Source organism: Helicoverpa armigera, chromosome 8 (genome assembly GCF_030705265.1).
Source record: "Helicoverpa armigera isolate CAAS_96S chromosome 8, ASM3070526v1, whole genome shotgun sequence".
NCBI lineage: Eukaryota > Metazoa > Arthropoda > Insecta > Lepidoptera > Noctuidae > Helicoverpa > Helicoverpa armigera.
The window spans coordinates 7,065,421-7,077,865 of record NC_087127.1 but is presented as its reverse complement, the minus strand read 5'-3'; the positions used below and the strand labels follow the sequence as shown (position 1 = coordinate 7,077,865).

Below are 12,445 nucleotides of genomic sequence, written 5' to 3'. Positions count from 1 at the left end.
TCTTTGTAAAAGTAGCATTACATTCAAAGAATAACTTGCTAATGAGTAAAGCTTAGCAAATCTACAAAGATAAATATTTGTGCAGTGTTATTAATTATTTGTTTTCAGTCGGAAGCCCATCTTTTTCTACCTTAAAAACTGTTCTGTTAACAGACCCATGATACTTACCTTCTTACAGCAAAGCAGTATATCAGCTGCAAATATTTTAATTTACAAATGCAGTTATGTAGCATTCACTACAATCATAATTTAATAATGCAACACTACAACAGTTCTGTGGCCCACAAATCAAGTGATGTGCAAAATAGTTGGAACAATGACAAGCAGGAGTGTTGCCTAACCACCATTCTATTATCCAATAATGAGAACAACCACTTGTTAACCTAGCCTGCGATTTCCAGCCAGCTGGTGACCATATCCTGTAACTGTCTGAGCCCACTGCACTAGTTTCGCCTCCTCTCCAAGCTAATTAAAATACCACTATGGATTTAATTCATTATTTCCACGAACTATCATTGGTTCAGTAATAAATCCCTAGTAACGTTTCACACGCTGACATGCAATGCACGATACGTCTTGACATTTGACACTGGGCTGGTCAACAGACGTTGTCATCCGTTGTCATAATTTTAGGTCAAAGTACGATGAACTTGAACGCGCTTTACTCACCGTAAAATGCTTATTGCCGGCACTTGCTTCCCTACGGAATGCGTGCAGGCAGGGCCCGCATTCGCTAGGAAAGCATTACCCACTGTTTTATGCACGTTTGGAAAGTTTCCTCACTGGAAACCGGCCACGACAACAATCACTGGTCACACTGTTGGGTCCACGGGCACAAGATCTGACAATAACGTACTGAACAACTAAATACCACCACCTCTCGTATAATCATCCACTGTTTTACAGACAAAAGACACAGGTATCCATGTATCGAACACTTTTAAAAGTCACAATGCACTGCAAAAGTTCACAGACTTGTTAGATTTCAGTGTTGCATACATAAAGTTCACACGCGTAGCTTGTCTAATTAAACTTGATTACTTTTATATAAATAACAACAAAATAAGAAAGGAACGTCGATCGCACCGCAAAATCCGAAAAACACAAGACGCGCAGCTGGCTAGCTGTCGCCTCTCGCTTGACTGCGGGGACGGCGGGTGTGCAGGCGGGTGGAGGGGCACGCGACGGCTTCTACCGCGCCCCCTATCCTTCCCGCCTCGTCTCGCAAGTCATTTCATTATTACGTTACGTTCATTTTATTTTATTTTGTTGAACCTGCATTCGTCTGCGTTCGGTATCGGTATTCTACTGCAACAGAAATTATTATCAAAATGCACTAGACGCTAGAAATCACTGTTTTGAATAGTTCAACTTAATTTTACCTCAAAAACCATCCATATTTTTGGAGAATAATTGGTGCCGGTTTTTTTTATGTTGTAGAAAACTTTTACGGTTTTTTATAAAATCTCAAAGGCGGTGTAAAAAAGTATCAGCATTTATTTATACTATTTCAGGCATCATTTACCTATCTGAAATGCTCTTTACGTGTGCTGAATCGAAGACTAGTTTACCTCATCAGTTCACTAGATACCTAGCATTATTCTAAACTCGTCATCTTAAAAACATCTGCCATTGATGTTAATTCTTTTTTTTACCTTGAAATAAAGATTCACATCATCGAACTATTGTGGAAGTGGAGTGGCTGCACCGGGTCGTAGTCCGGTTGGAACTTGGTATGCGAGAATGGCAATATAAACAAGCAGCTGCTTTGTTGATGAAAGCACCAAGCGCAGCGTGCAGTGGTTGGCCTTCGACGACAGAGATATGCCACCAATGCATATTTTCGAAAAATTGAATTTCACACGGCCGACTTTCTGATAATTTTCGAGAAAGTGATCCTTCATTGGCGATCTATCAAGGAGCGCATCGAGTTTCTCCTTTATCATTACAGGGCCCGGGTAACCACCCCAGTGGGCCTGTAATTACTGGTAGTTTGCCGGCAGATGAGTAAATGCCTTAAATTCTGGGTTATAGGGAAAGTGAAGTGTTAATGCGACAACTTGATCATAGTGTTTCGTTCCTTTCTACCGGCAAACAGGGAAGGTTTCCGCGAACTTTGATTCTGACCTCGCTTTAAACAGTTTACAACGTAATTGGCTATTAAATAAACCATGTAGGTAGTGGAGATCCTATTTACCTGTGCGCTGAAATCTGTTTTGTCAGTGTGTTGAAACCCATCTGCTTCTGTTTTTGCTCACTAGGTAACAATAAACTTTACCCCAATTCATGGAACGGAAGTAGGGTGTGGTTTGGGTGCGTCCTTGAGTCGAGTTCAACTCATCATTGGGACCGGAAATTTCTATTCCCATATTTTTGTTTTGGTTGTTAACGGAGCTCTTATGATGTTTAATTTTCATGAAGTTCCCACTCAGTGATGCGACCGTATAGTTATTTGTAAATAGCGATGGAAAAATAAAAGATTTGAATGCAGAAATAATGATTTCTGGTAACAATGATGTCATAACCAAGTGATGGAATAGAGAAATAGATATTTCTGATAAATAATGTATACTGTAAGTTCACACAGTTCGAGCGGATATCCTTTCTATTTCGGTCCAAGGATAAATGCTAATGGTACCTGCCTGGTTGGATAATATTTCACCGTTTGTCAACATGCCTAACGGTTGTACAAGCATTAAACTCAGAGACACATAATGGACGTTTCTGTAACTTTATGTCCTGAGCTTAAAGATTGTACCTAGCACGCCTACGACGACAACTGTCATATAACCAGACACCATTTAAGTTGCTAATGTCATATTTTAGAAGCTAATTTTGTTACTGGTAGATATTGCTTTTTCTGCAGTTCCTATCACCACCTGAATAGTTTCTAGCTACCATCACCAATAATAAAGCCACTATCACTTTAAGCATCTTTAGCAAAAATACTACATACTTATTGCTCTCGCCTTTTTCATGATTGGAGGTCCTTACGGTTACGAGGTCCCAAATACGACAATAAGAGATAAGACGCCAGTGATATCAAGCTTTACAAAATATACCCAAGCCTTTGAATCAGCTCTGTTCTGAAAAATTGGTGCGAAAGAAAATGTTAAAGAATTTATTTAAGCCCCTGTTTACTCCGCAAGCGAAACAGCGATTCTTCAATCTTCATTACTAACCAAGTGCCAGCGGTACGGCATGGGACTACATTTTATTTATACCTTTACAAGTCGCATACTCGACGCGCCTTGCTCAAAATATCGCGTCGTGCTGGCGACTTCCGTCGATTCAAAGTCGACTACCACTCATGGTGTTTTTTACCATGACACACTCGAACACGGCATTTAGTTTATTCAAGATTTTGAACCCTAATAGGTTCTTAATCGTTCGAGGTTCATTGAAAGCTATTAAACAGACACTAAGAAGTAATCGCTTCGGCAAATATGTTCTCTTAATCGTTAACATTTTAATTGTTTCGTTAAGTATTATATTAAGCAGGTAGACATAGCAGACAGGGTGGTGCCAAATGAATAAGATTATTATTGTACTCAGTCATTATTCAAGGTATTGTAAGGGCATCGACAATGATAAAGGCCTGACTTAAAAGTACAACAATTGTCTGACGTTACTTGCTCAACTTTTGGAACGGTATAAAGGTTTTATAGCGGAAGGAAGGATGAAAAAAATCATTATGTAGAAGCTAAAATGGGAACCTATAATTTTTAGTAACAATACAAAACATAATTTGGACTTGGCAGAATACAGAATGCATGAATCTAAAAAAGAAGAAGTCTCTAAATATTTTTAGCTATGCTTATTTACATCTTGCAATTGATACACTGCGTTTTCTTAGTGTTAATGGAAACACACATGAACACTTTTCTGATAGTTTTGTATGTTGATATTGTCAAGTTTTCGGCGCAGACGATGACTTATCAGACGGTTGAGTGGCGGCGTTTTGTTTAACTCTGCGCTTCATATGACTCTTGAGAGCTAAAAGTAACGAACAGGAACGCTGAGACACGTCTAAAAATAAATTACCTTTTGATATTTAGGTACCTCCTTGTACACAAGTCTCAAATCTTTTTCTTCTTGTTCGTCTTTGATGTATTCATAGAATTCTAAATTATCTGTGGATGTAGAGCAAAGAAAAGTTCAGATAACAACAGGTTATGTATTTTAGATTTTTGAATACTGGTTTATTTTATTAATTTGCATAAATAAACATAGAGAGACACATTTAAAATGTCATCTTAACACAAATGATAGATTGGATCATAATTAGCATAATTTGATTAACAAACCATTTTATGAGTTTATTTTTAAATAATTTAAATTCGGGCCGGTAATTCCGGTTATTTTCAAATAAATCACTCAACCAATTAAAGGGACATTAGCGAATTGAATGGCGTGAATCAATAGAGAAGCATTGTTATGGGTTCATGGTGGCACGGACCATTTAACCTGCCTTATCAATCGGTAACGGTCGGCGCTAGGGGCGGAGGTCAATGCACCTACTTTGTTATTGTTAACTTTTTCGAGTGGTCCGTTATCCGAGATATTATGTAATGAACTGATACAAAGTTTATATCATCACTTCGTGTTATCGTAGCTCAGTGCTGCGTGGTGATCGTTTGATTACCCTAATTAAGCTTATCTTTATGATCTTTGCTTTAGTTAAACGGTTTGCTGGGAAAATTCAAAATCAATTTCGACAAAGTTTTACCACTTTTTACTCAGATCTCCTTTATTGAATTAGATGCGTTTAATGAAATCAAGTTAGGTACCTATTTTGCATTTTCAGTAGGAATAGATTTTTGTATTTTAGGTGATGTGGAATTAGAGAAGGATATTTTCAAAGTCCAAAGAGCACCTATCAGTCATTCAAACTTTTTCTAGAATGACCTTTGTGTCATAATAAGCAAAAGTCGCAACTATGTATTATGAAATTACATTCGTGGTTAAAATTAAAATCATTGTTATCCACAATTTACACAATCAGCTTTCTGGACGGGTCCAATAGCAACATATACCCAAATTGCGTAACTTTTTATTGAAAATATAGAGCCTTAGGCCCACCTGTTGATATTACCTACACTATTTCATTTATATAGTAATTACTGGTGATTTACATGCTAAGTCATTGCGTAACCATAGGTAATTTCTACACGTTCAATTTACCAGCTAATCGGACTTTTTAATTTATACTTTAATAGTGCACTTCCAACTAAACGTGGGAGGTGTGGCTTCGCTCGTAAATATGACTAATGGCGTTTCATTTGATTCGCTTTTTCCTCTCATTTTATTTAAGGAAAACGATGATACCTATAATGTCATACTTATTTTGGTTGTAAATCCCAAAATGTACGATGAGTAACTCTGTTTTGAGACAACATCAAAAGCATTTGCCAAACTTTAACAATGATCAAATAAACGCAACAAACGCAGCCGTGAAGTGGATCTGAATTATTTTGAATCTTGTATTTGGTTCAAGAACAATATCTGGCGGCTCGGATACAGTTAGTACGGTTAGCAGGCTATTACCCAAACGCATAAGCTTCGCTAACACCGCTATTGTATTGAAAATTTGCGAATATTCCGTAACACTATTATCGCGTTTACAGTGTCATGCTCAGTTTGTAGGCTATTGCGAAACATTGCTTATTGTCTCTAAACTCTCTAACCTAACCGACCGTATGGGCATGGAATAGAAATCCGTTTAGTGTACGCTCCCATGAGAGTCGTGCGAATTATAATCCGTCTCATTATGTAAAAGAAAATGTCCGCTTTCTTTCTGTACTTACAAAGAATCAGCCATCGAAAGTTCATCGGATACAATAGCCGCAGCCGATGACACTGGCGGCCTCTTATCGAGCATCGCTAGCTGACTCACTGCCCATACAATTCTCTTAATTATTATAATTTTCGTAGTCAAATTCACCCGTGCGATAACTGGCCGGTTCGAGTGAAAGTATTCTGGATTAATTACTCGTTCGTCTATGGACGCAAGCAAGTTCAATGCCTCGATTATGACTGTTATTTAAATTATAATAATATTCTTTGCTTTCTTACGCGATGAATGGCGGAGGCGGCGCGGCCGGCATGCGGCAGGTGGGTGCTGTAACAGCGGCCCTGCTGCTGGCTGCTCGTAACCGCGGAGCTTTCTAGCCCAAGCTATCTTCCTTAACGTCTCAAGTACGTGTCAAAGTGTCAACTACAAGTGCCAGCTCTCCTGTCATAGATCCGGTTGTAATTAATTAAGATTTCTTTTGATAAGGACACAAGTATGTTGTAATTAGGATCTTAGCAATATGCGACTTCACCAGCTCCAAGGTTTTTCGTAAATCTTTTCAGTGATTGGTCGCTGAAGTGAATGTTAGACAAAAAAGTGTTTTTTTATTGTAGAGTAATGTCTAGATAATGAGAAGCGATAAGTTAATAACATTGGTACACGTTTGCATGACTAACCAAATAGAGAAATGGCAAATCGAAACAGTCTCGAGCTCTCGACTGATGTTATCACGTGCGTCCCGGAGACTCTGATGTACCTAGTTATCTAGTCACAGAAGGCTAAAGGCGTAATAGTGTCGTAACACTGGTAACTTAAGTAATTGGTTTACTTACAGAAAGTAAACAGCGGATTCTTTGATCTCTGTTTGATAATTGTGATAAATGTGTGATATGGACATTACATCACACGATCGGACGACACAGAAACCTGAGTGTTACGAGACGTGATTCACTCTATTAATTCTATCTATCGGTTGAGCTATTTGTATTCTTCGTAGGAAATCCAGGTCGATGGAACTGAATACGTATATAAACTGGCGTCGATGGAGCGTGAGATACACTGACGTCTGCCACATACCTTTTGGCGACTTCATTGTTTTCTGTGTGTTTAGTATTACTGTTAGACAAACCTCGATGATTGTTTGCCGTCTCAGAATCTGTTCCTTGACCTATTAAAACTGATCGGCGGTGTAATTGTCGTTTAATTTATTTCAATGAGCCGGATATTATATCGGAGTTGTGGTTGCAGCGGTAAGCGATTGCATTTGTATTATTCAAGCGTATGTCGTGTCTTTACAGTATATGTATAAACACAGGGAAACAATTGGCATAAGGAGCAATTGTCTTGATACTAAATTAAGTAAGCCGCTTCATATGAATAGGTAACAAATATTTTGAATACGTTTTGAAAGAATAAAGAAATCATTTCTCTGAAAGCATTTCAAAAATGTTTCTTAATAAATAAATGCATTATGTAATAATATGCATTGAATAGAGAGAAGACTGCTTCGGGGCTTTGTTACATTCAATTCATTTCAATCCATAATATCTATTTGTAAGAAAAACAAATAGTTAGATATTATTCTTGTAGCTTATTTACCTAACAATTATGAATTCTCTCACAACAGACAAAGGAATTCATTGCTTCTATAGAAGGGAGATCAAATTCTTGCCGAGAATGACGTTCAACCTCCCATTACGAAGTTTTGGTTCCACTTCACTCAATCTACAATTGTTTTAAATCTTGACTCGTTGCTAAGTAATTCGAGCAAGCTCTCAGCTCGATTTCCTGGTTGTACTAAATAAAGTCAAGTACAAAGTGGTTTAGGCAAGGTTGTTACCGGAAGAAGATCAAACGACTGGTGCTTAGTTTCGGCAAACCGACATCAAAGTTTAAGGACATAAAGCGATGTAAGTTCTGATTGCATATAGTCATGTAACGGTGTTTTGTGTGGCCGCCGCATGCAATGAAGATAACAGGGTTAACGGAGCGGGTACGACGATGGCATACAAAGTGTGGGCATGTGGACGTAAAGCCCGGCTGACAAGAGGTCGGCAAGCAAGGCAATATGCCAAGTTCCAAGTAGTTCTTATTCACAGTTATTCGTTCAATTTTTTGGATCAGGAATCGTGTTAGAAGGCGTTGGTGATGCCAGCCTGAAAAAGGGGACATTGTTCTTCGGTCATCGATAATAGAAAAAAGCAGAAGTATTTTAATACTTCTCAGTATGTGGTTTAGCCCCAATTCTCATACTTATAGATAACTTTGCTCATTTCATTACCATCTACTTTTACTGCTAATGCTTGTCAATATCTCTTCTAATATGTTTTATCATAATATCTATTATTACTTATCTATTCATTTTTCATATATAATTATATATTTCATTATTCTTATATTCTCTAATTTATTATTCTTTCTACCTAAGCGATATCAAAACTTAAAAAGCGACATCCCGGGTTTCGGCAGCAAGCGTATCAAATCGCGCAAACTGCCGCAACGTATCATATACGCGAAATAACAGCTATCTTATACTAAAAACAAAGTTCAATAAAAAAAAAATATGTTTTATCGAAAACTCCACATCTATGTACCTACCCATGTAATAATTGCCACCTAACATTACGGTGTTCACGTAAGCATGAATCTGAGTTCGTAATTAAAAAACCATGGTCGCTCGTTAGCCTACTTTAATACAGTTTTTGCTTCGAGTCTGAAATATTTTGCTTCTGATTGTGTCGTAAAAATGTGGCAGTTAAGACACTTTAAGAGACCTCTTAATGTCGGTAAAAGTCTATAGATGTCCACAAATGCAGAGTTTAATCTCGAATCATCAAACCCAATGCGGCTTGGCTTCATAAATTTTAATTTAGTCTACATGCGTATGTGATGCCGAATTACTTATGAGTGCCAGTGAATGTTTATTCTGATAAAACATTATATGACATCGAACGGGTTACCGTTTCCCTTCCTGGCGGTACTTTAAAGACCCTAGAAAAACATTTAGAGAATGCGCAACGAGCGTTTTTTGCATGTTTCGCGTTAAACTACGGAAGTCTAGTTAAATGACCGTAGAAGGCAGGCAGCTAAAGAAATGTGGAAACGGCGTAACGACGTCATCCTGTCGGTTTATGTAACGTTTGTTGGTCAGTAGTCGGTGTGGTGCAGGGCGAGGCGCGGGGTCCGCCTACCTGGGCCCTGGCCATCCGGCCACCTCCGGGGCGCTCCGGGGCGCTTCGGGGCCCATGCTGCTGATAAGACCGCAGTGAAAGTGGCCTAGTCCAACACCCGCACCCCGCAATCTATTGTTGTGTGACGACGGTCACGCTTCGCTAATTTGAATGCAAGCATGTTTGTAATAGAATAATCTTGTTGATTGATAGACTTATTATATGATGATGAGGTTCCAGGAAAGTTCGCATTGTCCCAACATTGGAGCGGTCTCTGATAATTTGTCAAAGATATACCCATTACGGTTCGTAATTGAATGTTACATAACGTGGAAGACGTAAACTTATAGAGAAATTGTAAGACCCCGCCTTTGGTCGGCTAAAAGGCTTAAGGCGGTATTCTCCATTCAATAGCGCGAGCATCGATATATATTTTTTAATTTCAGTCATCGACCTCTCGGATTTTATGGTCCAGGTAATAAATTGAATCGATAATTATCGCGGTAACTTTATTTCTATGTGAAATCAGTCATCAGCGTAGTGTGAAACGTTACCGGCTCCATCATAACTGCACCGGTCGTGAAGGTAATTCCACGATTCTTATAACATCTGTGTAAAGACGCTGGGCTCTAATTGGACGATTAGTTGATTTATCTTAAGTGTTAGAAACTAACGTTCACGGAACACATTCTGCTCAGGTGAAAATAGCTTGCATGATGAAATAACCGTATCCGTATTCTTAGACTTCGATTCTTTTTATATAAATAGAGCTGAATATTCGGAATTTGAGACATCAATCTATGAATCGTAATGATGTAACTATTTTCCTGTTTAAACTATTGGAAAAAAACGGTAATGAGGAAAGTTTTTCAATTACCTGTTTGAAGGGAGTGTTCCAAACTCAGTCGTCAGTTCGTTAGCAGAGTTAATAGTTAGTTAATTGAAATAGAGAAGTAACAAATAAATAGTCATTCATATTTGTACAGCTAAGTGTAAAGTAGTTAACTTTCACTAGATCAAACTGCTCGAGATTAGTTCGCCAAAAAAAGTTCGCGAGTGATTTCTTTAGTGCTCTATATAGCGTAGTCACGCCTGCCATAAGTATTTGGTTTTGTTGTTTTGTACCAAGGTCAGAAAACCGGATAGCACTACAATACAGTACTTTCGTACTCGATGGACGAAAGCGAATGCGAAGCCCCCTGTCCTGCGACAACTTTCTGTAAATATTCGAACCACTTTTTGTCCTTTCCAAATTAAAATTTCGATGAACCGTCAATTGTTCACGAATGGTAATCCTGGACAAGTCCACTTTCCACGGTTATATAAGAGTTCGGTGATGTCTTCTGACAACGTAAGATAAGACAAATAAAGGGTTTTTAATTAGCGTGTAGGTGTTTTATGAAGCCTTCGCAATGGTGAACAATTGAACACGTACCTAGGTACCTGTGTAGGCATGAGTTACGTTAAAAAAACGAAGCGTTAGGAAGAAGATAAAAGTGCACATAAAAAGAGCTTACAGATTTCAAACGGAGCACTTATTTGGCTTTGCGATAGAGCAAAATAATAGAATGAACGAGCAAGTACAACTTACTAAACATGGTATGGCATCTGAACAGCTTATTTCATTTTGTTTCTAAAACATTCTAATGTCAACCAGTTAGTTAAGATGTATTTAAACGATACTGTGTGTAGGCGGCGGTTAAGATTTATGGTTTCATCTATGAAAAATGATTGAAGAAAGTAGTGAAAATGGTTGCAACCCACATACGAAATTTTGGTCTTAGTACGTGTAGCTGTCACAAAATACTTTCGGAATAAATGGAGGTGATTGGAAGGTGAACTGTCAGACACGAAGCAAAAAATAATAGTCACGCTTTTTTGTGCTAAGGGCAGAACAGATGTCTACAGTGATACCACGTGGCATAACTGGCAAAATGAGACGGTTTAGGGGCCTGTTTTAAAAATAGCCGGGCAGCTGAAAGTTATGTTCCATCCGATCGATTTTTGCATGGCGCGACGATGGTAGATTTTTGAAACTTTTTAATGATTTAAAACAAATGGTAAAACATTCTGATAATTCTGATAGGATCTTTTGTCTTTTGTAAATTTCAAAAAATAAACTAGGACGGCACTTTGACGAAACGTTGTCGCGTTTTGCGATTATTAAAGGAATTAAGTGCAATGCAGCTGCTGAATTAGTTTAACAATATAAAATTGTGTAACCCAGTGTATTTTAGAATTGGGTCACCTATTCATATAATGGTTGAGAAGTAAATAAAACTTCATAGCCTTGACACAATAACATTTAATTCTGTCGAAGCAATTAATTTGTCCGCGGTCGGTGGATGCTGTACAAGTGATCCTATCACGGCTCATGACAAATAGTACCATGTTGACAATAGATCATTACTTTATCATTAAACGACACTGTAACTGTTACAATACTGAGTACAATACATAGTGTGACTTATAAATATTATCACCAACATACATAAAACATCGAGATCTTGACAGCAATGTAGTTCATTTGCAATGCTTGGTTTGTTCATCGTTATGGGAATTTTAACATCACAGCGGTGTTTGTTTGAAATATTACTTTACAGTTATGGAAATATTCATCGCTAATTAATTCAACAAACCAAAAGATTATTCGCATTAAAAATAACACATAAAACAGAACGGCCTTAAACTAAAACCTCTGGCTATAAAAGTTAAAGGCTATCAAAATTTACATCGAGTGCGTCCCAGTTTGTGGAATAACAAAGTGGTGCATGTGGGTGCTTCGAAATGGCGTGTTTTATTGTGAATTTTGCGCGGTTTGCATTCGGCAATCAGTGGGAGCACTCTGCGGCAAGGTCGAGGTCGGTTGTAAATTATTGTCACTGTCGACTCACTCGTTGCGTAAATATTCATCATTTGCAAAGGCGCCGCGCGCGCAGCATTTTTGGGGCAGCGCAGACTCGACTTGCTTTCATTGTCTTGGAAAGATTAGTGAAGAGACAATGCGCATATTTCAAGCATACATGAACATGCAGTATTCAATGCAGTTAAAAATGAAATTTAACATCGCGGCATAAATCTTTTTCATGTAGAAATGCTGTATTAAATGACAAGACATCAATCAACTCTGGTAATGACCCTCAGTTTCACTTTTCTTTTGTATTTGGGACGTTTTAAATTATAGATGATTAAAGAAATCATTGTGAACTTATTTCCGAGTAGGAGTGTTTTGTGCTAAGTCAATCAAGTAATGGCTTAATCGTCAAGGTAAAGTTTTCGGTCTGCAAATGGCCGCGGAAGTGACAAAAACATAATGCAGTTTAGTTGACTTTGACCAAGGTGGCTGAGGTGACCTTATAAGATAAATTCGTTAATTTACTTCACCTAATGTCTTGCAAAAAGATGAACAAGTACTTGTTATTCAATTCATAATTTTATTAGCTGAAGCTTTGTCTTACGATAGTTTCCAACGGTATTGCTA

At 38.0% G+C, this 12,445-nt stretch overlaps 1 protein-coding gene across 1 annotated transcript in view; it reads right to left on the bottom strand.

Annotated features, from left to right (window-relative positions):
- Positions 1 to 1,180, bottom strand: part of LOC110375901 (uncharacterized protein) — a 34,227-nt gene extending 33,047 nt beyond the window's left edge. Inside the window, exon 1 of the mRNA XM_049838473.2 lies at positions 670 to 1,180. The gene's annotated coding sequence lies outside the window, so the exon portion shown is untranslated. The remainder of the gene's footprint in view (positions 1 to 669) is intronic.
- Between the last annotated feature and the right edge of the window lie 11,265 nt (positions 1,181 to 12,445).